The sequence below is a fragment of the Chelonoidis abingdonii genome, chromosome 22 (genome assembly GCF_003597395.2).
Source record: "Chelonoidis abingdonii isolate Lonesome George chromosome 22, CheloAbing_2.0, whole genome shotgun sequence".
Classification (NCBI taxonomy): Eukaryota; Metazoa; Chordata; order Testudines; family Testudinidae; genus Chelonoidis; species Chelonoidis abingdonii.
The window spans coordinates 16720032-16746335 of NC_133790.1; the positions used below are offsets into that span (position 1 = coordinate 16720032).

Below are 26304 nucleotides of genomic sequence, written 5' to 3' on the forward strand. Positions count from 1 at the left end.
CACCACTCACAACAGCGCTGCAACTGATGCAAGTGTGGACACACTGCAGCGCTGGTCGCTGTCAGTGTGGACACACTGCAGCGCTGGCCGTACACAGCTGTACGACCACAGCTGTAACGGCCAGCGCTGCAAAACTGTAAGTGTAGACAAGCCCTTAGAGTGTCTGCTCAGTGCTAACCATTTACTCTAGTACTCTTATGTGTCATTGAGAGAAAATTGTTAATGGGGTGCTAGGCCACCAGCCTTTCCCTACAGTTGATAAGTCTGATTATTTCACTACAGCCACCCTTCTCTCGATTATTTTTACTTAGGTGAAGCCTGCCAAGCATATAAACAGTGCCTTCCCCAACAAGGTTGCAATGTAAAAGCACCAGAAATGTACACAGCATGTTGCAACACAAAATACAAAACAAAGCCAGTGAAGGGATTCAATGGGACAAGATTTTAACAACTATTCTTGTACAGACTGGAAGGTTAAGAGGAAGGCATTGTAATTCATACCTGCCATTTCAAGTTTAGCCAGCACAAACCTCTTAAATTGCAGAATCTGTCCCAAAAGATCATGATGTACCAGTCACAGTTTCTGACAGAAAGGTTGTAATGGGGAGAGAGATCTAATAATCCAAAGTCTAAATATGATAAGCTCATGTTGGGAGTGAGTAGAGCACAGTAATGGTATTTGGAGTTTATGAAACTCTTCACTTGGTATCTAGTCTATTAGAGGAAAAGGCTACAAGTCCCTACAAACTATGATTTTAATTTTACTGGTTATGTAAATACTTCTCAGCTGAACACAATTTAATTCCAAACAGATAAATAAAGGTCAACTGAATGTAATTATTCTTTGTAATACTGCCATAAGATACACTGAGTGTGTAGGTGCATTCTAAAACTATGAAGTACTGCAGTAAAACGGTAGCTGGAATTTGCTTCCCAATCACTTTTTATTCCCTTTTTAATTTTGCCGTAAGTTTTTCGGCATTAAGTTTAAAACTGGCAGATAGAATGTTTAAAACTGTGTGGCTGGGCTTTGAAGTGTCTGCTTTCTCCTGTGTCTTTGATGAATTCTATATGTCTTACATCTGTAAGGCTTACTGCCAAAAGCAATGAAAAGGAAATTAAAGGGACACTTAAGATAATCATTGAAAAAAATTCCTTTACCTGGCAGAGATTTTGAAAATGTATCCTGTCAGTGGTGATTTTCTGTAAGGATGGCCTCTAGGCTTCATGTAGTGTCTTCATGACGTATTTCTTGAATACCTGGCATATAGGACTTCTCTTCTGCTGTTGGAAAATTGCAGTGCTGCTTCTTTTCTCACATGGAAGATAACAGGAAAACAGATGTACCCATGCAAACCCTTCTTCTGTATCATGCCCGTGGCTGTTTGGAATATTGCTAATTGATTTATATCTTTGCTGAAGTCCTGCAATATATTTATTTTTTGAGGTAAGTTGCCCTGTTTCAGCTATCTTTTGGTTTCTTTAGTAGCTATAAGATTTATAGCTAAGATTTAAAATATGCCTTTTAAATGTTTTGGGTTGTTTCCTGGGCATAAGTTTTGGTCTAGCATTCTATGTCCCCTCTCTGTTTCCAAGTCAGTGCCTGGGGGTAGTAGAAGGAACTGTGAATTAGGATTTGCTGCATAGAACCCCTTGGCTCTCCTTTATTGGGTTGTTTCACAATTGGCATGGATTTCCCTAGCTTTTTATTCAGAAATATCCTCAGATATGCTTCTTAAAAGCCTCAAACTTGATTGTGTTCTGCAATGCTAAACTACAGATTCCTGCTGGTTTTCCATTCCTCTGGGTTTGGGAGATGAGGCTGGAGTTTGTTCTGCATTCCTGGACTTTCTAGACTTTGGTCCCAAATTCCTATTTTAGTCATTTAGTTAAGAGGACATTTCTAAATTGTGGAATAAGAAGGTTCAGTGCAGGATCACTTCCAGTCTCTGCCAGGATGTGCTTCACAAGTCATGACAAGGCTTAAAATATGGAAGAAACTTCCAAAGAGTTTTTTCACACTTCTGCCAGCTGTTGCTCCTGTCCCTGGGAGGAAGTGGAGGAGTGAGTTGCAGGCTCTGGTCCTGCATCTCCACCAGTCACCACTTCCTTTCTCTAAAAGGATGAGGACTACTAAATTGGAGGCCTGGCTGTCTGGGTTTCTGCTGACTGTTGCTTCCTTTCTCTGAGGGAAAGGAGGGATCATGTTAGGAAGCTCTAACTCTTTGTCTTTCTTTCCTTTCTTTTAGGCAAAGTAAAGGTTAAAAAGGAAAATTTGGTGTCAGTAGAAGACTTGATACTTTTCTTGTGTTGCATGTGTCTTCCAAGCCATTATTTTCTAGTCTCTTTATTTCCCAAAGCAAGGGATGGAAGTTTGATTATTTCACAAGGCACAAACAAGGATAGACGGGTAGTGTCATGAAATAATTGTTTGTGTTTTCTAAGAGCATAAAGGCCAAATTGTAGAGGATGGAGTTGCACCTGCTTACAATAGCTCTGAATTTTGCCCTTAATGTGTCTAAACTTTTCTGGGGATAGAGTAGGGTAACTTGAAGTTATTTGGTAACTCAAATTGCTATGTCTTTAGGGCTTAATTTAATCTGTCTGCTTGGTATCTCCTATTTACTTTAAGTACAAGATAGTTAAAAAATAAAGGTAAAATTCTGCTGTCAGAAGTGCATGCTCGACTCCCAAGGTTTTTGGTGTATCTGAAAGCATTTATTTTAAGGCTTATTTAGAAATGTTTGAAGGGCTTTCGAAAACAAGAGAAATGGAAATGAAGGAAGGGGCATTTCACAAATAAAATGGCTTATCTTACGGATGGATGAACAGAAGCACTCAATTATTATTTTTTGTTGCAAGGTCAGTAGTAGAACTAGGCACAGAACTATGGAGGAGTTGGAGTAGACCCTTCTTTTATGCGAAATAATACACATATTAGGCCCAACCCTGAAAACAAATGCACATTAATAATTTTACATATTTGAGTAATCCTGTTGAAACCATGAAACTGCTCACATGAATCAAGTTATGGGCATCTTTGCACAATCAGGCCTCCTAACTATAATCTGTCCACTCAGGACAGACTGCTTACAAAAATTATTAAATGAAATAGTCATCTTTGAAAGAGCCTATCCTCTAGTGTACTTGAAGTAGCACACCTCACAGGTGATTGAAGATGCCCTTTCTAGGATTATATATTTGTCTCTTGTGACTAGAACGTGAGTCACCAGAAGCATCCAAACACACTGACTCTGGTATTTATATGGGATGATCAATAATACAGGTCAGATATTATAGGTCCTAGTTCTGCCCTGGGATTCAGTTCTCATTGAAATCAAGGGTTGACCTCAGAAAACTAAACTTTGCCTCTATCACTTTGGAAGTTCATGTTTGCATCACAATAGGAGAGAATTGAGTATTTTCACCCCAAATTTACAAAAAAGGACACTGAGGCACAGAATGATGAATAACTTGCTGCATAAAATGGAACCACAGCTGGGATTAGAATCCAGATGTTCCTGTCTTAGTCCTATGCATAAACCTTAACTTTTTCTTATAAAGAGTTGAAACACTTTAATATTAAAGAACAACATGAAAGAACTAATTCCAGGAATCTCCCACATCTATTCACTGAGGCCCAGATCCGCAAAGATATTTAGACTCTTTACTTTAATGCAAATCAGTGGAAGTTACAAGCCTAAATAACTTTGTGGATCTGAGCCTTTGTCCATCCCTCCCAAAAATCAGACTTACCAAAAAAATCAAAATAAACTAACCCACAACCTTTCTCTTAGCAGGGCTGGTTAAAGTAAGAGGTCACCTTACCTGCCTAGCTCTCCAGTGAACTTGAGCTGTTTTCATGTAAACCCAGGCAAATTGGAAAGGGAGGAATACCCCTTTCATGGGCTTTTTAGGAATTTCCCTCCCGAGGACCCATAAAAATTGGCAAGGACAAGAAGGGTTCATTACACATCTTCCTACATCTCCAGGAGCAGCATAATAAATTCTCTTCATTCTGACCTGTTTCACAAGAATGATGGAGAGGTTTAATATGCAAAGGTACGGAAAGCAGGGCCAGGTGTTTCTGGCCCAAGATTGTTCCCCGGTGAAGACTGAAGGGCTCCTACACGCTATTCTCCCATCACCATTTTAAACCAATTTAAAATGGAAATGAGGAAGTTGTTTTTACGTTAGTCCAAAGGAGCTTTCTTCTCACAACATTCTCTGATGTCAATGGATGTAACAGTAACGCTGAGCTGAGTCAAGTGACTGGGACAGGAAGGTAAAAAATCAGCCTTATACCAATACTCCTGTGTGACAGAGTAACCTTTATTATAATGAGAGATGAAGGCACTTGGCCCTTTTAGTGTGATAATATTTATTCTTCTTCTAGAGATGTCCCTGTGGGTGCTCCACTCCAGGTGTTGGTGTGCCCCTGTGCCTTCAGAGAGTTTGACAGCAATGCCCGTATGGCGCCTGCACATGCGATGCCTTCCTCGTTGTCTGTTGAAATGTGCGAAGTCTGCGTGCGTGACCTGGACCCCCCAATTCCTCTCAGCCATCCCTCGCCTGAGACGGAGCTCCATAGTCCCATTTATACCTAGTTTTTCGGTCTGATTAGTTAATGGTTATTTAGTGTTAGCCAGTTTAGACAATTAGTTCTTTTTAGTTTCTTTATTGAAAGAACAAAATTATTTTTTTAACTCATAGTTGGATACTCGCCCTGTTATGCCAGGCTCACCGGGTTTCAAACAGTGCACCACATGTGGAGAAGTGATGCCAGTATCAGACGGACACTCATAATGGGTCCGCTGTTTGGGTGAATCCCATGTTCCCCAGAAGTGTGCCCATTGCAGCAATCTTAAAGTGAGGGCATAAAGAAACAGGGACCTGAGGCTCAAACTCACTCTCATGGTGAAGTCCCTGAGACTGGCCTTCGAGCTGGGACAACAGTCCCTTGGGTCACCGGCTCCTTCGCCACCTAGGCCCCAAAATCAACAGGACCAGCAAAAAGTGACCTCCTACATTGTCTCAGAGAGCGCAAATGAGTAAAAAATGAGATCGCTCTCATCAGTGTCAATTGCACTGTGCTTCAGCACGTACAATACCCCAAGCAGTTCCAGCACCATCTATAAGATGTCCACCGCCAGCACCCACCACCCTGGTACTGAAGTGAATGGCTCCAAGTTGCTGGCCTCCACCATGGCACCACTGGAGCCTCCAAAGGAGACGGCACCAGTGACTGCTCCTGCCTTGGCGCTACTTCCAAAGACCTCTGGAACCATGGTGCCAACACCAGCGGCATCAGCACCAACACAGACCTCCGCACTGATGGGACAGATAACACCGTTTCCCACGGCACCCATACCATTGGTACTGCATCCATTCCTGCACCATAGGGGTTCTCTTCTCTCATCCACTCTGCAGTCTCCTCTCTTGGGTACTGTTGTTTCCCTGAGACCATTGGCTCCACATCAGCATCTGTCTCCAATTCCATCGTGATTCTCCAGTGACGAGGACGATGAGGCTGAAGGGGTATTCTCCCCTCACCACTCTTCCCCTGTCAGAACACCCATGGCCACTGCACTACCCAGATCTCAATCATCTTCTGATCGTGACGTCCCTCCCTGGTATGGACACCTATGGCTGGGACCTCCCATGGGAGTCATATAGAAGACGTCACAACAGACACACTAGTCCTCATAGGGAAGCATCAAAATCTCCACCTCCACCTTGACACAGGGTGGAGGAGAACATACAGAAAGACCTCATGGCAGAGCAGGCAGTAGATACTGCCCCAGACATCTCACCACCCACGAATTCCTCCTCTTCTCCTGATGAGGCTATAATGCCTCCACCATGAACAACAGCAGATGATTTTTCCCAGTTTCAGGACCTGTTTAAAAGAGTGGCTGATGAACTTAAGATCACCCTTGAGGAGGTGTTGGAAACTCAGCATGAGTTAATCAACATCTTACAAACTTCCTCCTCCTTTAAGATAGCAGCATTGATGGGTAATGCTATCATGGACTATCATAGCTTCCTACTCAGATTTGAACCTTAGCGTTCATAACCTGAGAAGCTAGCATGAACCCCTCTAAGCTTAATTACCAGCTTAGATCTGATCTCGCTGCCACCAGCTAAAAATTCCAGGGTTTTGGCTCCCTCTGGTCTCCCCAAAACTTTCCCTGGGGGACCCCAAGACTCAGAGGCTCTGAGTCTCACAACAAATTGAAATAAACCATTCCCCTCCACCTCTCTCCCACCCAGAATTTCCTCTCTGGGCTAACCTGAGAGTTACTGAGCGAACCTGTATATCTACAATACTAGAAAGCAGTCCTTCTTCAACAAGAGAAAACCAAAGACAAGGAACAGAAAAGATTCTTCTCTTCCCCCTTAGTTTTTACCCGCCCTGTGTCACAGGAGAGTAACACAGAGAGCAAGCTTTCCCTCCCCGTCTTTCTTTTCTCCACCAATTCCTGTGGGTCACTAAGAAACAAAATAATCAAAGGTCTTAAAAGCAAACTTTATAAAAAGAAGGAAGACATAGCATAACAAGTTCTTCTGTAATAGATGGTAGATATACAGGGTTTAACTATAGAAATGGATATAAACATAGAGAACGAAGAGTAAACAGCTTCCCACCCCAAGAAACAATTCCCATTAAATCTACTCAATACCATCACGGAAAGACTACCACCTGGAGCCAGTCAACAGAATCGCGACCCCAATCAGCAGCAAAACACCATTAAAAGCGTACGCCCTGACTACTTTGTGTACTGGTCACTTACATACTGGAAACGTGCCTGTAAAACGAGAGCTTAGCATGAGGGTAGAAAAGTCCCTCTCAGTACTGGAGCACAGGGACAAAGACACAGAGCCAAACATCTCTCACCCTGAGCTTTGAAAAAAAATCCATATTTCCTGATTGATCCTACTGTGCCAGTTTGGTTCCTTGGTTAACCCTTTGGGCAGGGTAAAAGAACTTAAACTCTAGCTACTCTGTAGTTGAATGGAACCCAGCAAAAACATCTGGCACAATCCAGCCATAATTTCACCTACCGTAAAAAGTAGTGAAGATACTAGTCCATCTAAGATCTCCGAAATTTACGTACAACTCCGGCTCGTAAGTGTGGCAGAGACGGCACAAACAGAGGGCCAATGCAACACATTCAGCTCCACCTCTCTGTACAAGGCAGACCTTTGACAAATACTGCTCTACAACCCAATTCAGAGTCCAATATTCCAGCCCACTGAGAAGACACAAGTGTATGACCACAAGAACTATGCTAAGTTTAACAATTTTATTGATGATATTCCGGAAGCAAAGAGACAACAGTTCAAATTATTAGTCTCCAAAGGCCAAACCATCGGCCACACGGTGTTGCAAGTTCAGGATGCCGCCGACACTGCAGCCAGATCCACTGCCACAGCTGCAGTCATGCAAAGGGCCTTGTGGTTCACATCTTCCACATTCCCCCGCGAAATAGAGAACACAGTGGAGGACCGTCCTTTCGATGGAGAGAGGCTGTTCGCAGCTAAGATGAATGAGATTCTTCACACTATGAAGGACTCGTGTGCCACACTTCAGTCTCTTGGTATCCAAACACCTGCCACAAGGAGAAGACAGTACAGACAGAGCCATCCCGTCCATAGGACAGACTGGGGCAACTGCCCCGGACCCCGCACTTTGGGGGGCCCTGTGCTTTAGGGGGATGCCCAGGGTGGGGAAGCAGGGCGGCCCAGGAGGCTAGCGGGGGGCCTGGATCTGGCAGCAGGAGTCAGGTCCATGCCCCACACTCACCAGCCTGGGCGTTAATTTCTTTTTCTTGCCCGCAGCCCCCAGGGGTTAGGCTCAGTCTCTGTGGCAGCAGCAGCAAGCAACCCGTCCCCAACCTGCTCCACTCCACCGGCTCCCAACATCACCTGCCACCATAGGGTCCAAGCGCCCCCCTGCACTAGTGCCAGGGCAGGCTGACCCAGGCTGATCCTGACCCTGCCCTTCCACCTCGGAAAGACCCTTCCCTTTTCTGATGGGACCCTCCACCAGCGCAGAGGGCCCCTAGCACAGGTAAGTGCCAGCCAGTAGTCTCCATTGTCCCTCGCCCAGCACTGGTGTCCTCCCAGTGCCCCACACCTCCCCCTTGCATTGCCCTTTCTCCCCTCTCCCAGCACTGGGTAGGGTCTTCCAAGGCCACTCCAGGCCAGGGCCAGCCCTCATCACCCCCTGTCTCAGGGTCCTTCTTGCCTTTCAGTTCTCCAGCTTTGGGGTCCCCCTCATCGTAGTACCAGGACCAGGGTCCCACAACTGTGCACTCTCCACCACCCACCAGCCCTGGTATCCCCATCCATCTGCTTTTCCGCCTCCCATCCCTCTCCCAGGCCCCAGAGAAAACAGATATTAGAGTCCCTCCTCCATCATGGAGGGTCCTGGAGTCCCCCTGCACCAGGGCACATATAGGCCCTCCAAGAACCACCCAGTTCTGGAGACATGGGTTCTCAGTATTGTGAATGTCAATTACATTTTTAAAAAATCCACTGAGGGTAGCGAGACCATATACACCTGGGAAGTGAGTTTGCTGCAAGGAAGTCCAGGAAGGGGGATTTCAGAAAGTAAGTGGTGCGACACTGATCGTGATTGATGAGGTTTTTTTTTTTTAATTATATGAACTTCATTATAATTATAAAAAAGAAATACAATATAAAAACATTATAATTATACAGCTGGGTGCTATCAATATTTAACCTGTAGCCAGCAGCTGCCCTTGAAGTTCACTGTAACCAGATTTCACCTGTATAAAAAAACGTTAAGATTTACCCCGGGCCCCACGCCCCCTAAGGACGGCCATGAATACAGGTGTCAACCATACCAATGCCCCAGATACCTTTATTACACTCAGCAGAGACTATACAAGCAGCAACAACAACAGAGGCAAAGACAAAGGCCACAATGCCATCGCCCACCACCAGCAATGGTGTCTCAGCCCCCTTCTTCCAATAAATGAATTTGAAGCTTTGGTCGAGGGCCTAGAAGACACCTCTTGCTGGTTCCAACGCATGGTACCATCATCCAGCTCTTTGCAGACTATTTACGCCCCTTTTACACCACGTGGGCAGCTATTACCACCCACAAATGGGCCCTAGAAGTCATGCACAAGACATGTTGGGGAGATAGGGGCACTTATGGCCAAACCCCGTATACCATCTTTCTTAAGACAAAGTTATGTTACACATCCATCCCAAATTCTTACCCAAAGTGCACTCATCCGTCCACATTAACGAACCTCTGCAGCTCCCAACTTTCTTCCCCAAGCCATACGCAAACTCGTTCGAGGTGACTGTGCACAGGCTGGAAATTAGAAGAGCTCAGGCATTTTATCTGGACAGAACAAAACCATTTCAGGCTTCTCCTAAACTCTTTGTATCCATAGGGAATGGTCCAAGGGAGCACCTCTAAATGGATATCTGGCTGTATTCGACTATGCTGTCAGCTAAAGGACGTTCAGCCTCCAACAACTGTCAGGGCACATTCTACGAGGTCCATCTCCACTTCCACAGCATTTCTAAACAGTGTCCCATTGACAGACATCTGCAAGGTTGCTACCTGGGCATCAGAACACTCTTACCAAACATTATGCCATCACACAAGGCACTAAAATAGATATTCAACTTGACCAAGCGGTACTTTACGCTGCTTTATTTCCTGCTCCGAAACCCCAACATCCTAAAGGGCACTGCTTTATAGTCACCGGGAGTGGAGCACCCACAGGGACACCTCTCTTGAAGACGAGAAGGTTACTCAGCTTGTGTAGTAACTGAGGTTCTTCAAGGTGAGTGTCCCTGTAAGTGCTCCACTACCCACCCTCCTCTCTACTTTGGAGCTGGATACAGGCTCTGAGATGGAGAAGGAACTGAGGGGTCCAGGTCATGCACACGACACTTCAACAGACAACAGCACGTGAGATAGGCACTGCGTGTGCACATCCCCTACGAGTATTGCTGTAAAACTCTGCAAGCGAACATGCAGGGGTGCACCAACACCTGGAATGGAGCACCAACAGGGATACTCATCTCGAAGAACCTCAGTTCCTGCACAAGATGAATAACCTTCTCTTCTGAACCTTTAGCATTCCTTGAAACTGTATATAAGGAGAAGTAATTCTAATCCCTTCTAGGTTTAATGTGGTCATCTAATTCAAATAGCCAAGGAGGTTTGTACTTAGACTTCTACACTCACCAAAAAAATATGAATTGTTGGGCTGAGGATAAGACAGATGCAGTCTCAACCCCCAAAACATTTGTTGAGAGAGCCTGAAAAAGGGGAGGGGAAGAGATAGCTCAGTGGTTTGAGCATGGGCTGTGAGTTCAGTCCTTGAGGGAGCCACTTAGAGATCTGGTTCTGCTAATGAAGGCAAGGGGCTGGACTCAATGACCTTTCAAGATCCCTTCCAGTTCTAGGAGACAGGTATATCTCCAATTATTTATTTATTTTTTAAAAAGAGGTGTGGGGCTAAATACTGATGTGAACAGAGTAGTATCAGTGGAGTTAATTTGCATCTGTATTGGTGTAAATGATGAGATATTGACCCTTAGAGTGGAATGCCTTTCTCGGCCTTAATATAGCATTATATTGTGTGTGTGTGTGTGTACTGCAAATTCAGGATGCCGCCCAATTTATGCCTTACTTTGATAGTTTTAGCTGTGTGGTGACCCAGAAGGCTACAGACACGTTTGGAATGTCTGTGCTTGCTGATTACAAATCTCTAAGGTTCTTGGAAGTACACTATTTATGAGGAAAAAAATCTGGTCTGCATATTTTGGTTTTACCCCAAATGTTATTCTTTTAAATTTGTTTATCTTGGCAATAATACCTTAAGTACAAAAACCCACAAAAAATGTACTAATTCCTTGTAAATTAATTCAAACAAGCACATATGTATTTTTACGCTCCTAAGGTGCAATGGCCTTGGGTTCTTTTGTTTGGAAGAACAATGAAATAAATGCACTGATTTCACTGAGTGGTAAAAGGCAGGTATATTCTGTCAGGATCAGTGACTTATGCTAAGTTCATTATGATCTTCCGATAACCTATTCAACATAAACCTTTGCTCTCACTGGTCACATAATTGGAAATAAAATCTGAACATATTAAGCACAGTTTTTTTGAGTGGCCTGTCCCAACACCAAAAGTACAATATGGTCATAATCCCTTTGCCATCATAAAAAAAACCCAACAACTAAACAAACAACAACACTATAGCAGGTATCACCTGGTACTGCGGTTACATATACTTTTCAGAGTGCTTTTCTTAGTGATCTTTGGAAGAAATACCATGTGGGATGGGAGCTTTGTTTTACAAGGTCTGAGTAGCAGGAACTGTGCACAAACCAAAAGCATTGGCTTTCTGCCTGGGTCTCTAATAGTAGTTGATTCTTGAGGCAGAGTATCTTCCTGGGACCCAGAATTGGCAAGGACAGCGATTCCTGAAAAGAAGGATTCTCTGCCAGTTTTTGACCACCTCTGTTCCAGAACTGGTATAAGTAAAACCAGAACTCAGAATATATGTGCACTCCATGTCATTGATTTCTTCTTCACTAGGAATCCCTCACATGTATCACTCATCAGAAGGGCAACCATACTTAATTCTTGTAAAGACTGAGTAATTGGGGCTAATGTGGATGAAGTGATTATAGCTGGAGGAGTGGGGTGAGATTAAAATGTACTTTCCCAAGGTGGGAAGCTGCAGCACAATACCTTTGAGGCCATGGAACTCCCTTGAAATCAGTTGTTTCAGATTCACAGTGGTATATCCAAGAGCAGGACCTGGTACAGAGTCTTTACTTGCTTTTACAAATTGTGCCTCAATTTCCACTGCCTTTCACCTTGCACAGTCAGGTGTATGAGTACAAAGTGGATATCAAATGCCACCAACCAGGTCTGGTAGTATTTTACAGCCACTTTACATATGTGTAAATGTTTATGCTTTGTGTACAGGGTCATTGGTGAAACATGTAGTGAGTTGCTGAGCAGCATTTGGCCCCTATTGTTGAAATTAGCCTATTTTGTCTTATGGAATCTGGAATTTGACAAAAAGGAATGAGTGAATGAACATATTTAAATTCACTTCTAATTCTCAGATTTACTCTCAAAGTCAGTAGTTTGGCCAAGGGGTTATTTCTGTCACTGACATCAGTCTGGGAAGTACAGCTAATGAGCTCCCAAGGCTTGTGCCTATGATTACAGAGGCAGGAAAAGGGGAGCAGAGCTTCCAGCTATATGTTCTTTCACTGCAGCAGTAGCAGTTTGCATGTGTCTTTTACCTAATAGGGTGGAGAGGCTATTGGTTTTTGACAGGCATAAGTGTTAGAATAGCTCCTTTTAGCTATTCTGTTTGGTTGTTGCAAACTTCATAATGTTAAAATGAGGCATGTAGGGAAGAGGACTATAAAGGGTTCTAAGTACCTATCACCTCTTTATCCAGGACTGTGTTCTGCATTTTCTTCAAGTTCTTTGTGTTTTGGAAGTATGTAGCATAGATGTTAGACTTGTAAGTTCCCTTTTCTAGGTGTGGGATGAAATTAACTTTGTCATAAAGGCAGAGTAATTGAGCTTTGTAGATAGAATACAGGGAGATCAGACTTTGGATGGAGTGCAGGAAACAGGGGAAACAACATCTCCTCCTGCTTGGAAAAGTGGAATCTTCAGAGGCAAATACTTTTCAATCTATTATCTGCCTACTTAAGTATTGTAAATTCACCGCTTACCTGTATCCTGTATGTAGAGTTCCTGACATCAGAACTCCAAGGCGGGAACTGGAGGACTCAAGGCCAGTGCATAGACACAGATCCTTCAGGTGTATGGTCTGTGCATCCAGTGTGTTCTACGAATGTGGGATCTGGAGTCTGAACCTGCTGTTTCTTCTGCTGTAAATGTAGTCAGACTGTGCAATGAGTAAATTGCCAGGGGATTATCCTGGAGTTTTCCTTCTCCATTTTCCCTTCACGTAGCCTTAATTACTTGGATTTGCAGCAGATGAATTTATTATTCACCCTGTTGTAAAATTAACAGCTTAAAAGGAGATGAGACTTCACTTTTGTTGGGGAAAATTTTTACAATGGAAACAAGGGCTGGCTGAAATTTTCCACTGAAACAACTTTTCTACAGAATTGGTCTTTTGACTAAACCAAGATTTTCATTAAGCATCTGCTTTACTTGGAGAATTTAGACTTTTAATGAAAAAATTGAACACCAGAAAACTGAAAAGTTTCGGGTTGAAAACTCAAAATGTTCATTTAAGCAATGCTACCATTGGACCTTATGGAAGTTGTGGTATGGGTCCCTCTTACCCCATTCTTCTCTATAGGCCAGGTTCCTCAGACAGATTAGATCTCCCCCTAACATTACCCAGGGTACAATCTGGAATGTTGAACAGCTGTGTCCCCTCAGTTTTCAACTTTTATGCTGCTTTTCTGTGAGAACTACTACTCGTGGTCTGTTCACACATAGCCTCTAGCATGCAAAATCACTCTCAGCTAAATTATATCAGTGCTTCTAACCTGCCAGTCCTGAATTATATTGCAGAGTGACTCCAGCAAACTCTCAGTCCCAGACTTGTCCCCAGAAATGTGAGTCTTGTGCTACCCAGCTCTTTACTTCTGGACAATACAAGTTCATAAAAAGTCTGTCATTTCACTAATAGAAAACAATATGCACAAATCTCATTATCTCAAATGGAGATTTCCAAGTACTTCAACCAAACACACTGGTTTAGTTAAAACAATAATACGAGTTTATTAACTACATAAAGATCAATTTTAAGTGATTGCAAATAATGAGGCATGAAAGTCAGAATTGATTACAAAGAAATAAAAGGTAAAATGCAGACTAATACCCAACTTTATAAGCTTAATGAATTTAAACCAAAAACGGTTTTTCTTACCACATGCTCACAGCAGTCTGGCTGGATCTTTCAGCCAGGACCCCTCTGCCGGTTCAGTGATGCTTCTTTTGTCTTTCAGACATGGTTGATGACATGAGTAGAGATGATTTGTGGCCTCTGTTTCTCATTTTTATATCTTTTCCTCCTCTTAGAGAATCATCTCCAGCTAGGGTTCAGGCGACAGCCAGTCTGTTTACATGGGAACCTCCAGCTGTTCTATTACCAAGATGTAAATTTCTCACTCACACTCTTCTTCCTGCAAAAGAATGGCCACTTAACCCGGTAATAGTCCATTTCATTTTGTTAACACCTGGTTGAGACATCAGTTGCCTTTTGTCTCTGAGGAACTGGTTTGTGCTTACTTTTCTATACTTGAATCATGTCTCAGTAACATCATACAGGTGAATCTTATGACTTTACATACAATGTCGCCACACATATTTTATATTTGGAGGATGGGGTGGGGGCAAATTCTGTGCCAAAAAATAAAAAATTCAGTGCCAAAAAATTAAAAGTGCTAAACACACATTTTAAAATTCTTCAAAATTCTGCATATTTTATTTGTCAAAATGACATAATATAATCATGCCAGTTTCAATTATTTTGGTAATTTATTTCAAAATACCTGTCAACAAGTATATTTGTAACAATACAGAAAAAAAAAAGATTCAGGTAATTTTTTTTTTGACAAATAGTTTAATATAGAAATTACAATACAGGAGCATATTTCCCACACCTCTCAGAAGCAGTGCAAAGGCTTGGGGGAGGAGCTGAGGGAGAGGGAAGGAGTCTGTGAATTAACCTAGAGGATTGTAGGGTGAGGGTGGTAGAAGTATGGAACAGGTTTTTTGGGGGGAAGGGAAGGGATCATTAAGGAGTTGGGGAGCCTCCCCCATGCCTGTCCCATTCAGTTGAGTATCAGAGAGGTAGCCGTGTTAGTCTGAATCTGTAAAAGCAGCAGAGAGTCCTGTGGCACCTTATAGACTAACAGACGTTTTGGATCATGAGCTTTCATGGGTGAATACCCACTTTGTCAGATGAATGTAGTGGAAATTTCCAGGGGCAGGTATATATATGCTAGCAAGCAAGCTAGTTGAGACATCTACCCTGTCTCTGTGCGTCCCTGCACCCCCTATCCCCATGTGTCCTTGCAGCCTCCCTCCTATTCAGCCCCTGGCTCAATGCTGTCATCCTACTAGCTCCTGAGCCTGTGCCCCAGTCTGCTCTCACCCCACTAGCTCTTCTGAACCCCAGTCTGTGACCCTCCTGCAGCACCATGTGCCCCAGTCTGTCTGTCCTAATCTGGCTTTGTGGCAGGGTACTGTGATGAATGCAGCTTCCTGCTGGCTGTTTTGGTGCCTCAGTGGCCTCTGATGGGTGAAAGATGGAATTGCAGCACTTCTCGGGCAGAATGTATTTTCAGGGGCGGGGAATTCTGCGCTGGGCATGAATTCTGCACATGCACAGTAGCACAGAACTCCCGTAGGAGTAATTTTATCAGGCCAATAGTGATCAGTAAATTACGAGTTTTCAAGTGATACCTCACAAGACATGCTCTGAATAAGATTTACCATAGTCTTGTAAAAAGAATGAATATAAGGGTGTAGCCCAGCAGTTCTCAAACTGTGGGTCTGGACCCCATTTTAATGAGATCACCAGGGCTGGTGTTAGACTTGCTGGAGCCTGGGGCTGAAGCTGGAGTCCAAGCACCACTACCCAGGGCTGAAGCCAGGGCTCAGACTCAGGCTTTGGTCCCCACTCCAGGGGTCATGTAGTAATTTTTGTTGTCAGAAGGAGGTCAGGGTGCAACAAAGTTTAAGATCCACTGGGGTATAGAGTGTCCCACAATGCAATGGGATGGATCAGCAGGAAGGATGCTCATGGTGCATCTTTGGAAGTGTTATCCAGCCAGTGAATGTGGCCTATAGAGGAGAATTGGGCATGAAGCACCGTAACTATGACTAACTTGAGGCATCCTGGTGACATTTTCAAATAGAATCTCTTTATTTTTGTTAATTTTCCAAGGGGGAAAACCTATTTTCTGATTAACAACCCCTGAATTCACTGAGGACTTGTATCTGTCATTTTGATACACCTGTTGAATCATGCACTGAGATGGTAAAACTACTGCATTATAATCTGCATAGAAAAAAGTGTAAATTTTAAAAAAGCTAAATTGTCTATTGTTGTAAAAGTAACAGTAAGAAGACTTGAGGATGAGCTTCATGTGGTTCTATAGGTTGCCTGTACATTCGATTTAAATAATTATATCAGTAATGAAGTACAGTTAAAAAAGGCTGGGTATGCTTTCTGTGATGGAAGCTCTGTTGCTGAGGCTTTGATAGCTGTAGGATTTCAAATAGCATCATACATGGTCTATAACTTGTTAGACTTAATGCACTTTTTTAAAGATAATTTTTAAAGTGCATTCACATTAGGAAGCTTGTTTTAATGGAATTATTTTGTACTTAAAGGCAGCTCTATTCAGAAAAGTGACTAAGTAAAAATGGCACCCTCTTAGGCTTGGTCAAAACACAAGTTGCACTGGTTTAATTAAAAGTGTAATATTGCATTATGTTTGTTAACCAAGTGCAACTTTGTGAGTAGATACTACCCCAGTTTAAACCTGGCTCACATAGGTTTAATTTGTTTAAATAATAATTTAATTAACAGGAGCATGCTAAAGCAATATAAGCCATGTTTAAACAGAGTTGCACTGGTTTAACATTTCACTTCAGTAGGCTATCAAGCCTAGGGGATAAGGTGGGCTTGAGGTCTCGAGCATCCATACTGCTGTGCAGGTCTGTCTACAGAGGCTAGGAATCTCACTCCCAGCTGTAGTGTGGATGTACCTGGAGCAGTTCTCCACAGCTTTGCATCTTATTTCTCAAATACAGAATTATTAAAAAGTTGAGCACATACTCAGTTAAGACCTGATCCTTCAGCCCTTACTCAGGAGCCTAGCCCCAGAAGGATCCATCTATAAAATAGCTGAAATGAAATGCCTGTGCCACAGTACAGGCAGGCAAAAAACAATGCACTGGCATGGAGATTCATTATGCTCATATAGGGCCTCCTTCTACATGTCTTTCTTAATGGGAATTCTACGCAGAGGGCATAAAGCAGTGGTCCCCAATCTTTTTCATCTGGCGGGTGCCACACGACGAGCCACGGAGGACCGTGGCGGCGGACGAGCATCCGCCGAAATTCCGCCAACAAGTAGCATCATCCAGAGGTGTCGCTGCTGAAATACTGCCGAAAATCGGCAGCATTTTGGCAGTGATGCCTCTGGATGATGCAGCTTGTCAGCGGTATTTCAGCGGAGGCTCGTCCGCTGGCCAGTATGTGGGTGCAGTTAGTCGCCCTGGTGGGTGCCATGGCGCCCACGGGCACCACATTGGGGACCCCTGGCATACAGGATTGAGTGCATAAAATAGGAACTACACTGCACAGTGCCTTGTTCAGGAGCCTGGAAAGTGGATGAAATAGGAAGGTGCTATCTGAAAATGTAAGACTCACTAGGATGTTATGTAAGGTTGTTTTTTTTTTAAAAAAAAGTATTTTAATCCTAAAATCGTTGAAGTGAGCGCATTACACATGTCACTTTTGTGCACATAGATTTGTTTTGCTCTTGAACTGGCAAACTAGACTTTTTTTGGTCTAAAGCCAAATAATATATGAGGCAATTTCATGCCTCGTGAATTATAGAAGAGAATGTTTGGTATATAAAGCTTGTGTCTTCAGCCTGCTGGCTCCCCTCCCATTTCTCTTAATCCCTTTGGGAATCTTAGTTGAACCATCTTCCAGAACTTGAACAATTTCTAAAAGCTGGGAGATTTCTCCAGTGGAATGAAAGGAATTTCAAATATGATCCCTTTTCTCCTGGATGGAATTTCTGTTTGCTAATTCCAGGTGGTGGAAAAATATGTTTTGACCTTAGCATAATGGTCATCCTTGTAAAAACAAACAAAAAAACAACACCACTTTCTGGACTTGTGCTCAAAGAACTCTAAAGCAATTGCTTTTAAATATTTTTCTGGGCCTTTGTATAAACTTTTAGAAAGAAGAAATTAAGGTCCTCTTTCTTACTAAAATGCATCTTCCTTCTTCACTTCTACATACTGACAAATTAGGGTAATGCACAGGGGTGAGGCTACTGGGCTTACATTTTATTAACAGAAAAGAACAAAAAAAAGTCAGTTTGTGAAGGGAGAAGGAGGAACAACGAATTAAACTTTCCTAATAGTTATGCTTAAGATGTGTGAATTGTGGGCTAGTTTTGGTTAAATCAGGGGCTACTGTACCAGTTTTGGGCCTGATCCTACAACATTGACTTACGCAGGTAAACCCAGTGACTTCAGGGGAACTACTTAGATAAGGGCTACTTGCACAAATAAGTATGGACACACAGGATCTTTTGACAGATGTCCCTTGAAATGCTAAAGAACTTTTTAAAAATGCACTAACATTTCTGCTGTGATACATTTAAAATAATCATGTGGATGAGGATGTATGAATGTATGCCAGGAGCATCATATGCAATGGGGAGAGTTGTCTCTCCCCATCAGACTTTGGTTTGCCTCTCCCAACTTTTCCTAAGTCTGTATGCTCCATTCTGTCTTTCACGTTTGTCCCCTTCTAGACTTTGCAAGATGTAATATAATCACCTATAATGTTCTGTATGCTGACACAATTTTGCTCCGTCCCCCTGAAATTTTTTTCTGAAATGATGCCCCAATATATGCAAAGGTGAATCCAGACATACATCTGTAAAATGCTTTGGACCCCTTTGATGAAATGGTATAAATGTACATCATAGACATCATTTTTCAGATACTTTCCTGTACAATTTTTATATAAAGAGCAATTCCTAAATTTATCCTTAATCTCACTCATAGTATTTAAAAAGAGCAAACTTTGGTGTACATAATGACATGCCATAATGCTTGATCACTTTGCTTAATTTGTTAAGGAACAGAGGTCCAAATTTTGCTTTCTATATTGGTATAAATAGTCTAATTGAAATCAATAGGGCTACTAGCCTACTCATATGAGTAAAGGGAGCAGGATTGGCTCCACATTTTTAAAAGGAGCCATGAATTGTATGAAAATGCTTAATATATAAACATATTAAAATGTTTATGTAGTTTTTTCCCTTTCCCTTCCCCCATGTAGGATGGTAGAGTGTGAAAATTTTGCCTTAGTTATTGATGTACTGTACAAAGCTTAACAGTTCAATTTTATTACAGCTTGAGCCTTTTACCATGGCAACACAAATCTCATGTTGCAGAAATGGGGCCCAGTCCTGCTTGCTTTGTAATCCATGAAAGTTCTGCTATTTATTTCAATGGGATCAAAATCAGGTCGGTGTTCTCTGACAAAATGGGACAAAATTAAATGTAACAGCAAGCAGAGCAGTGTTGCTCATATATATACAATCCATGCAAACTAAAATCAGAGGGAAATCATTCCAGATGTACAAATCAATCAGAATAAAATTGCCAACAACTACCATACAAGAAGGAGAATCAATTTTTTAACATAAAGTGGGGTATTAAAATGCAGTATCAACCTTAGGGCATGTCTACACTGCATCTGGGAGCAAGTCTTTTTTTCCCCTAAAATGGCATGAAACCAGTATTGTTGTAACAAAAACTCTTTGTTTAGAGTAGTGATAGGATTTTTGGGCACTGTTTTGGGTACTGATAGAATTTTTCTGCAGTGTTTAAATTGGTCATCTTTGCTTCGTGGGTTCTTGTTTTTTTTAAGCTGCCGAAGCTAGAACCAGACAAAATGTATCATACATTTTTTCCTTTTATGAGTTACTGGAGCAATAGTGACTAAGCAATACCATGAAGAGAGGCTTCATGCTAATGAACTACAGTATGCCTGACTTTAAAATGTGATGAAATACATTTGAATTATGTTGTTAACAGTTTCCCAATCTGGCTCGGTAGATACTGATTATGTTTTGACCTTTCATTACAGAGTTCTCAATAACGTGTCACATGGAACTAGCATCAAGTTAGAAACCTGATAAGGTAAGACATTATTTACCAGAGTAAATAACCTCATTCTTTGGTATTAGTAAAGTGTAATATAACAGGGAATCCTGACAAGATGACCTGAAAGAAAAAAAGCAACATTTTTTGTGGTAGCCATAAGAAGACCTCATCTGGGATCTGTTCGTTTATGTATAGCAAGATGTTGGTTTGGTTCAGTATTTATGTTCAGTACAGACCACAAGCTAGAAGAGATACCATCACATTCTCCTTGTGATGCAAATGGCAGGCATTGATACAAAGCTTTGCATCAGTTGATTCATTTCTGACTGGTGATAGTTTTCCCATGCTGCACTGTAGTGAGCTTATCTTCCAGTGTGTAGGCAAGGGAAGGATAGAGAAGGGAACAGGCGGGATTATAAAGAAAGCAAAATAGGTGATTAAAAATGCATCTTGAGGGATGCCTTGTTTTCCCACTCTTCACATGGATATTTTTTTTTACCCCTAGCTAATGCTATAACTTAGCTTCACATGCCAGTGTCCCTGGATGCTCAAACAGAAATGAGCAGCGCTCCACAAATCTGAAAAGTGTTACCATGTAGATTAAAATGTGTATTTGCTTCTGTTCAGTCTGACGGTTTTGTTTTGATCATAATAAGGTAGATGTTGTGCATACAACATACTGCTAGGAAGACAGAGGATAATTAATACAGGGTCCTGTGTATATCGAGTGCTCAAAGAAGAGCATTAGTAATAGTGGCAACTGTTCATAAGCCACATAATGTCTTGTTCGTCTTTTGTTTAAAATGTAGAGCAGTGGCACTTTAAAAACAAAAAAATGCAGTGTTCCTTGTCTTTTTCTATTACTTCGGAGACATGAATAATCATCTTGGTAAATGTCTCCCATTAACAGAAAATTAATGAGAGTGTAGAACAGTTTATAGTTTTCTCATTGCTTATCACTGAAGGATTGTTTGGGGACATAGCTTGTCATATCAGAATGTGCTAAATATCAGTTAAATTCCTCAAAGCCCCTTTGTGTTATATATGGAAGAACATCTACCAGTTAAAACACATAATTGGTAGTTGAGACATAGCCTGTATTTCTTACTCTGCAACAGACTACTTATGTGATCTTGGGTGATTTGCTTATCTCTTTGCCTCATTTCCCCCGTTAATAAAATGGGGATAATACCTACCTCACAAGTGTTAGGAGATTAAATTTTTAATGTCTGTAAAAGTGCCTTGAGATCCTAGATTAGAAGCTCTCTGGGATAGGGACCGTGTCTTTGTATGTGTTTTCACAGTGTCTAGAACGAGGAGTCCCCAATCCTGCATTGGGTTCTCCAGATATTACTCCAATATATTAAATAAACCTTGCATGGAATGGGTATAGCAATATTGGTATTTTTAAAAGACATAGATGGGTTTAAAAAATTGTAGGGGAAGCTCCAGAGGAAGTACACAGTAGGAAACTTTCAAAAATGTAAAAATAGAAACTGTCAAACTCCCCCTGTTTCCAGATAGAGTTGGTATTTGTCAGCTGCGCTAGCAGTTCTCAGCCTCGTATCATCTAGATGAGCCTTTCTTGGACAGAAGAAGGTTCTTGACGGCTGTTCTAGCATTGATGATTTAGCAAGCTTCCTCCACCCCCCTCTTTAAAAGCTGAGTCTTTTGTCAGATTAGCAGTTACAGTCTGAGCTATTTTTCTTCGTTTCGGCTCTTCCTGGAAACTACAGTGGGCCCTGAAAAAGCAATATCCCAATATGTAGTGTTCTTATTATACTAGCTGTTTACCATTTCATCCATTGGTAGAATGCAGCCACCTCTGGGGTGGAATGCTGCTTAAAGCATAACATGTTACTCCAGGACAATTTAGGACATGAAATAGTAAAACAACAGAGAAGTTAGGCAGGACACTTATTCTTCCAAGGAGTGTAGTGGGATCTCTGACCATGAGTGCTGAAAGTGTACTGTCACACGCTGGGATGTATTGACTGAAAGGGAAGAGTGACATCTACTGAATACCCTATATACCATTTCCTACAGGCTTTTCCTTCTGAGCACTGAGGGAGGCTCAAACCTGAAGAAGAGCTCTGTGTAAGCTTGAAAGCTTGTCTGTTTCACCAACAGAAGTTGGTCTAATTAAAAGGTACTACCTCACTCAGTGTGTCTCTCTAATACCCTGGGACTAACATGGCTACAAAACTGCATACAGCTGTTTAGATTGTGTGATCTGATGAGATCGTGGTCCAAGATGCGGTGGCTGGTGGGCATATGTGCATTAGCAGAACATCAAGACAAATGTGCTTTCAGTTTATTGATTGTCTGTTTCCCTATTAGAAAATAGCTTATTTAATAGCAAGAATTTTTTAAATGTTTTACTGTATATATTCTAACAAACAAGGCTCTTAGCAAGTCAAATCTGGGGTTGACTTTGATGTAATGGTGCGGGTTTTTAAATTTTTAGCTCCTATCCTTTATTGCTTTCTGCAAATATTCATTATGAATGGATGGCTGATCTTAAGGGAGTCTCTGTGTGCTTTCCAGTTGCGTCAAGCAGTCCATACCCTAAAGGAATATTTAAGCTAAGCAGGGAATAGGACAACAGCTATTCGGTAATAATAACACAACTCTGAGTCGTCTGCAGCATTAGTGGCTGCAAGGATTCTGTTAGCAAGTTTCTGCGAACAGTTCAATAGATATAATAGTTAGCAAGAAATTGAAAAGTGGTTGTCTTCATGTCTCCTCATGATGACTCATCAATCTGGAGCATTGAATTATCTTTATTACTCTTATTGAATTATCCTAGGCTAGTGTGTGCCCCAAATAGCTTTTGCTGCCCTTAAGTCCTGTGGCTTCAAGGTATTTAGATTAGGATGGCGTCTGCCATTCATAGCTAGAAACAGCTGGAGAGCTTTTATAATGGAAGGCAGAAATGGTATTTGAATTATGATTCACTGAGTAAGCTGCAACTTTGTAGTTGTTAGCTTGGAGCTCTCCTGTTTGGGTTGGGCATGTTCAGAGGCCTTCATTTCCCTTGTGTCATTGCTATATCTTACCTGTGTTTTTTCCATTCTCTCTCACTCTGTCTTCAGCCTGCTGCTCTCCCCGCCCTTTGTCTCCATATATTGTTCTGATTTTGGTTTTTTGTTTTGTTTTTGTTTTCTATTTTTGATTCTTTCTCCCAGTCCTCTCCTCTCTTTTCTCACCTCCAGTTTCCTCCCTTTTTTTCTTGTTCCCTTTTCACTCCCATGGCTTCAGTTCACTCCCATGGCTTCAGTCTTTTTCTCTTCTCCTCTGTTCCCAGTGTTTAATTCTCTAGTAGTATTTTCCACATAGTGTCATTTCTCCTGTAAACATGAGGTCTGAGGTTTGTCCAGCCCCAGCTGATGGATAGCTCAGTGGAAGTGTTCTGGTGAATTTTAGATTATTTTCTTAGATAGCGGAAGGCCACTATACCAAGTCTTACCTGATTTTAAGGCTCCTTGTAGCCTATTAGTTGCAGAGTTGCTGTCAGTCAGCTGTAAAGAGCCTGTTCCTCTCCAGCTTTCAGTGATAATGAACTTGATCTGCATGCTGCTACCATCTGATATCAGCATTGTGGGCCACTTCCTATATATTATCATGTGGAAAGGGGAGGCACCAGATTTCTCCAGGGATTGCTTCCAGATTGCTGAATCGGGCATAGAGAAGCAATTTTTTGGCATCTTTGCCAATCGCCACTCTAAGTGCTGAGGCAAGTCTTACAGTGTCTCTGGTTAATGTTCCATAACCATGTGATCTTCCATGCACAGCTCTGACCTATAAGTGTCGGTGTATATGAAAATACAAATACAACTGGAAAAGGTAGCCAAAACCTTGATTAAGGTTTATTTTCTCCCAGCTTCATTTCTAAGATTCTTCTGAAATTACTTCAGAAAATCTATACAGTTTAATAAAGAATTAGATCTTGTCTGTAGGATTTTTAAACCAACTTGTAGATTTTAATGGAGAGTTTATCCCTGTTACAGAATTTAATAGTTTTGTTTAAAAATTCTCTATTTATAGAATTGCAGAAATGTAGGGCTGGAAGGGACCTTGAGAGGTCATCTAGTTCAGCCCTCTGCTCTGAGGCAGGAGCAACCATACCTAGACCATCCCAGACAGGTGTTTGCCTAACCTGTTCTTAAAAACCGCCATTGACAGGGATTCCTCAGCCTCCATTGGCAGCCTACTCCAGAGCTTAATTGTCCTTATAGTTGGAAAGTTTTTCCTAATATCTAAACTAAATCTCCCCAGTTCTAAAGGATTTTTCCAAAAGGGTTTTTTTCTCTCTTCCCCTCTCTTTTTTTTTAAGTTATTCTAGTGGGAAGTGGGGACGTGATAGCATTCTCAGCATGGAAGAAATTTAAAAACTGAAGCTAAAACCCGGGTAGGGGTCTTCTCTGTCTTTCTTATTCTTTATCTAATTACATGTAAAAGGCTGAGTTATTGACACTTTATCATATTTATTGTAGGTTCCTGGATCTTGTTGTCATAGTTACAGCCTGGTAGTCAGAAAGAGTAGAGCTGGTTTCAAAGTTATGCTAATTGACAGTTTCTCAGGGAAAATAATCCTCAAATTTCAGGCGCTAAACAATCATTCTTGCCCTAGAACTTGGGCAACAGTTTTGTGTAGCCGTTCCTTATCGACAAGACTGCATATGCAAACTGACTTTTTTGGTGAGATAAAGTTATGTTTACGTGACTTGACTGCCAAAAACTTTCAGTCAGTTCTGTCTCCCTCCCCAGAACTCTGAGAAAGCTAGATTCATTCGGTGCTGGCATACATTTTCAAGAGAAGTCACTGTGATAAAGTATTTCCCTATGTACTTCCATAGATCTGAATTTTGCAAAGTGAGCCCACTCTGAACTCACTTCGCAGCAGCAGCTACTGTCCTGCGCAGCTGGGCCCAGCTCCTTGTTCTGGGCGTTGTGACCAGGCGAATGTGGTCACAGCGCCTGTCAGGTTTGGCCTGATTGCCCCTTTGTAATGATGACCACATTGTCATGATGACTAAGGGACAGCCAGGCCAAATTTGAATGAGTGGTACTGTGACCCATTGCGCCATGTCACAATGCCTAGTTTCAAACAGGTATAAGCTGCACTTGAGCAAGTTATACTGTTTGAGTGTAAACCATCTCTACACTACAGATTTGAACTGATACAACTACTGCAGTAGCTAAATCCCAGTGTAGACAATGACTTATTGACCTAGCTAGGGTGGACATATAAAATTAATAGTGCTAGTGTGCAGTAATGCTGACAGAAGTCCTCCTTACTTCCATCACTTAATAGACAGGGGACAGGGAGGAACAGCTCTTAATCCCACTCCCTGGTAATGTCCACTTAGTGCTATATATTCAGAATGTCTTAAATTGAGTGCTCTGAATAACAGGTCTATCTTAATGTCTAGTGGTTATCCAATTAAAAGATAAAACCACAGGGACTTCCAAGTCATCAAAGTTAGCAAAAGAACTTTCAGCACTATCTAAAATTTGATTTGCGTCTGTTTTTTAATGAAGAGGTGGTAAAAGCAAAATTATTAGTGCAATCACTCTAAATTGATCTGATGTAGAAACTCTGATTTGGGAGCACTTATGCACATTCTTTGAGCTAGTGATGACTGTGAATGCTGAATAGTGGTGACGAGACTGTATCAGCTACCCTGTCTTCAAGGCTTTATGGGCAAAACAGGTGTATTTCAGTTGTGTCAGATCTCTGGAATTAGTAAACACAATTGAAAAGCCCCATTAAGACTTATGAAGCGGTTTTGGGTTGGTCATGTTTTAGCCTAGGCTCCCCAGTAGGCTGAAACGTGGCCAGCTAACATGGCTTCATAACATGTATCTTAGTGAAACTTTTCAATTGTGTTAAGCTAACTTAATTGAGCTGACACAATTGAAACACACCCTTTTGGCCATCAGGACAGGGTCCAAGAGAGCACTCCTGTACCTTTCTGCAACATTCTTGGCTGGCAAGCTGTGAACTAGCTTTGGAATCCACTTGAAAGGAAGCAGATTGCCTGTGCTTTCAGCATGTAAAATTTTATATTGTGAGCTGTCACAGCTTTGATTTAAAACTACTTCTGCTTATGAATTGTTTAGGGGATGTCTGGTGACTGAAGTACAGGATGAAGTGCCAAGAGGTCAGATTCTACTCCTGGCTCTGCTACTGACTTGCTGTATGACCTTGCACAATTCATTTAATCTCTCTGTGGCTCTGGTTTTCCTCATAAATTACAAAAAAAAAAAAAGATGGGGAGAGTGTCATGGTGGTGAATTCTTTCTGTAACTGTCTCATAAAAAGAAATGTGTATTAATGTTTGTAGACTGCT

General features: G+C 41.8%; 1 protein-coding gene across 1 annotated transcript in view; it reads left to right on the forward strand.

Moving 5' to 3' along the window:
• The window catches only part of ARVCF (ARVCF delta catenin family member), a 449379-nt gene that overhangs the window by 32829 nt on the left and 390246 nt on the right, over positions 1–26304 (forward strand). The window contains exon 2 of the mRNA XM_075060041.1: positions 19932–19984. The gene's annotated coding sequence lies outside the window, so the exon portion shown is untranslated. The remainder of the gene's footprint in view (positions 1–19931; positions 19985–26304) is intronic.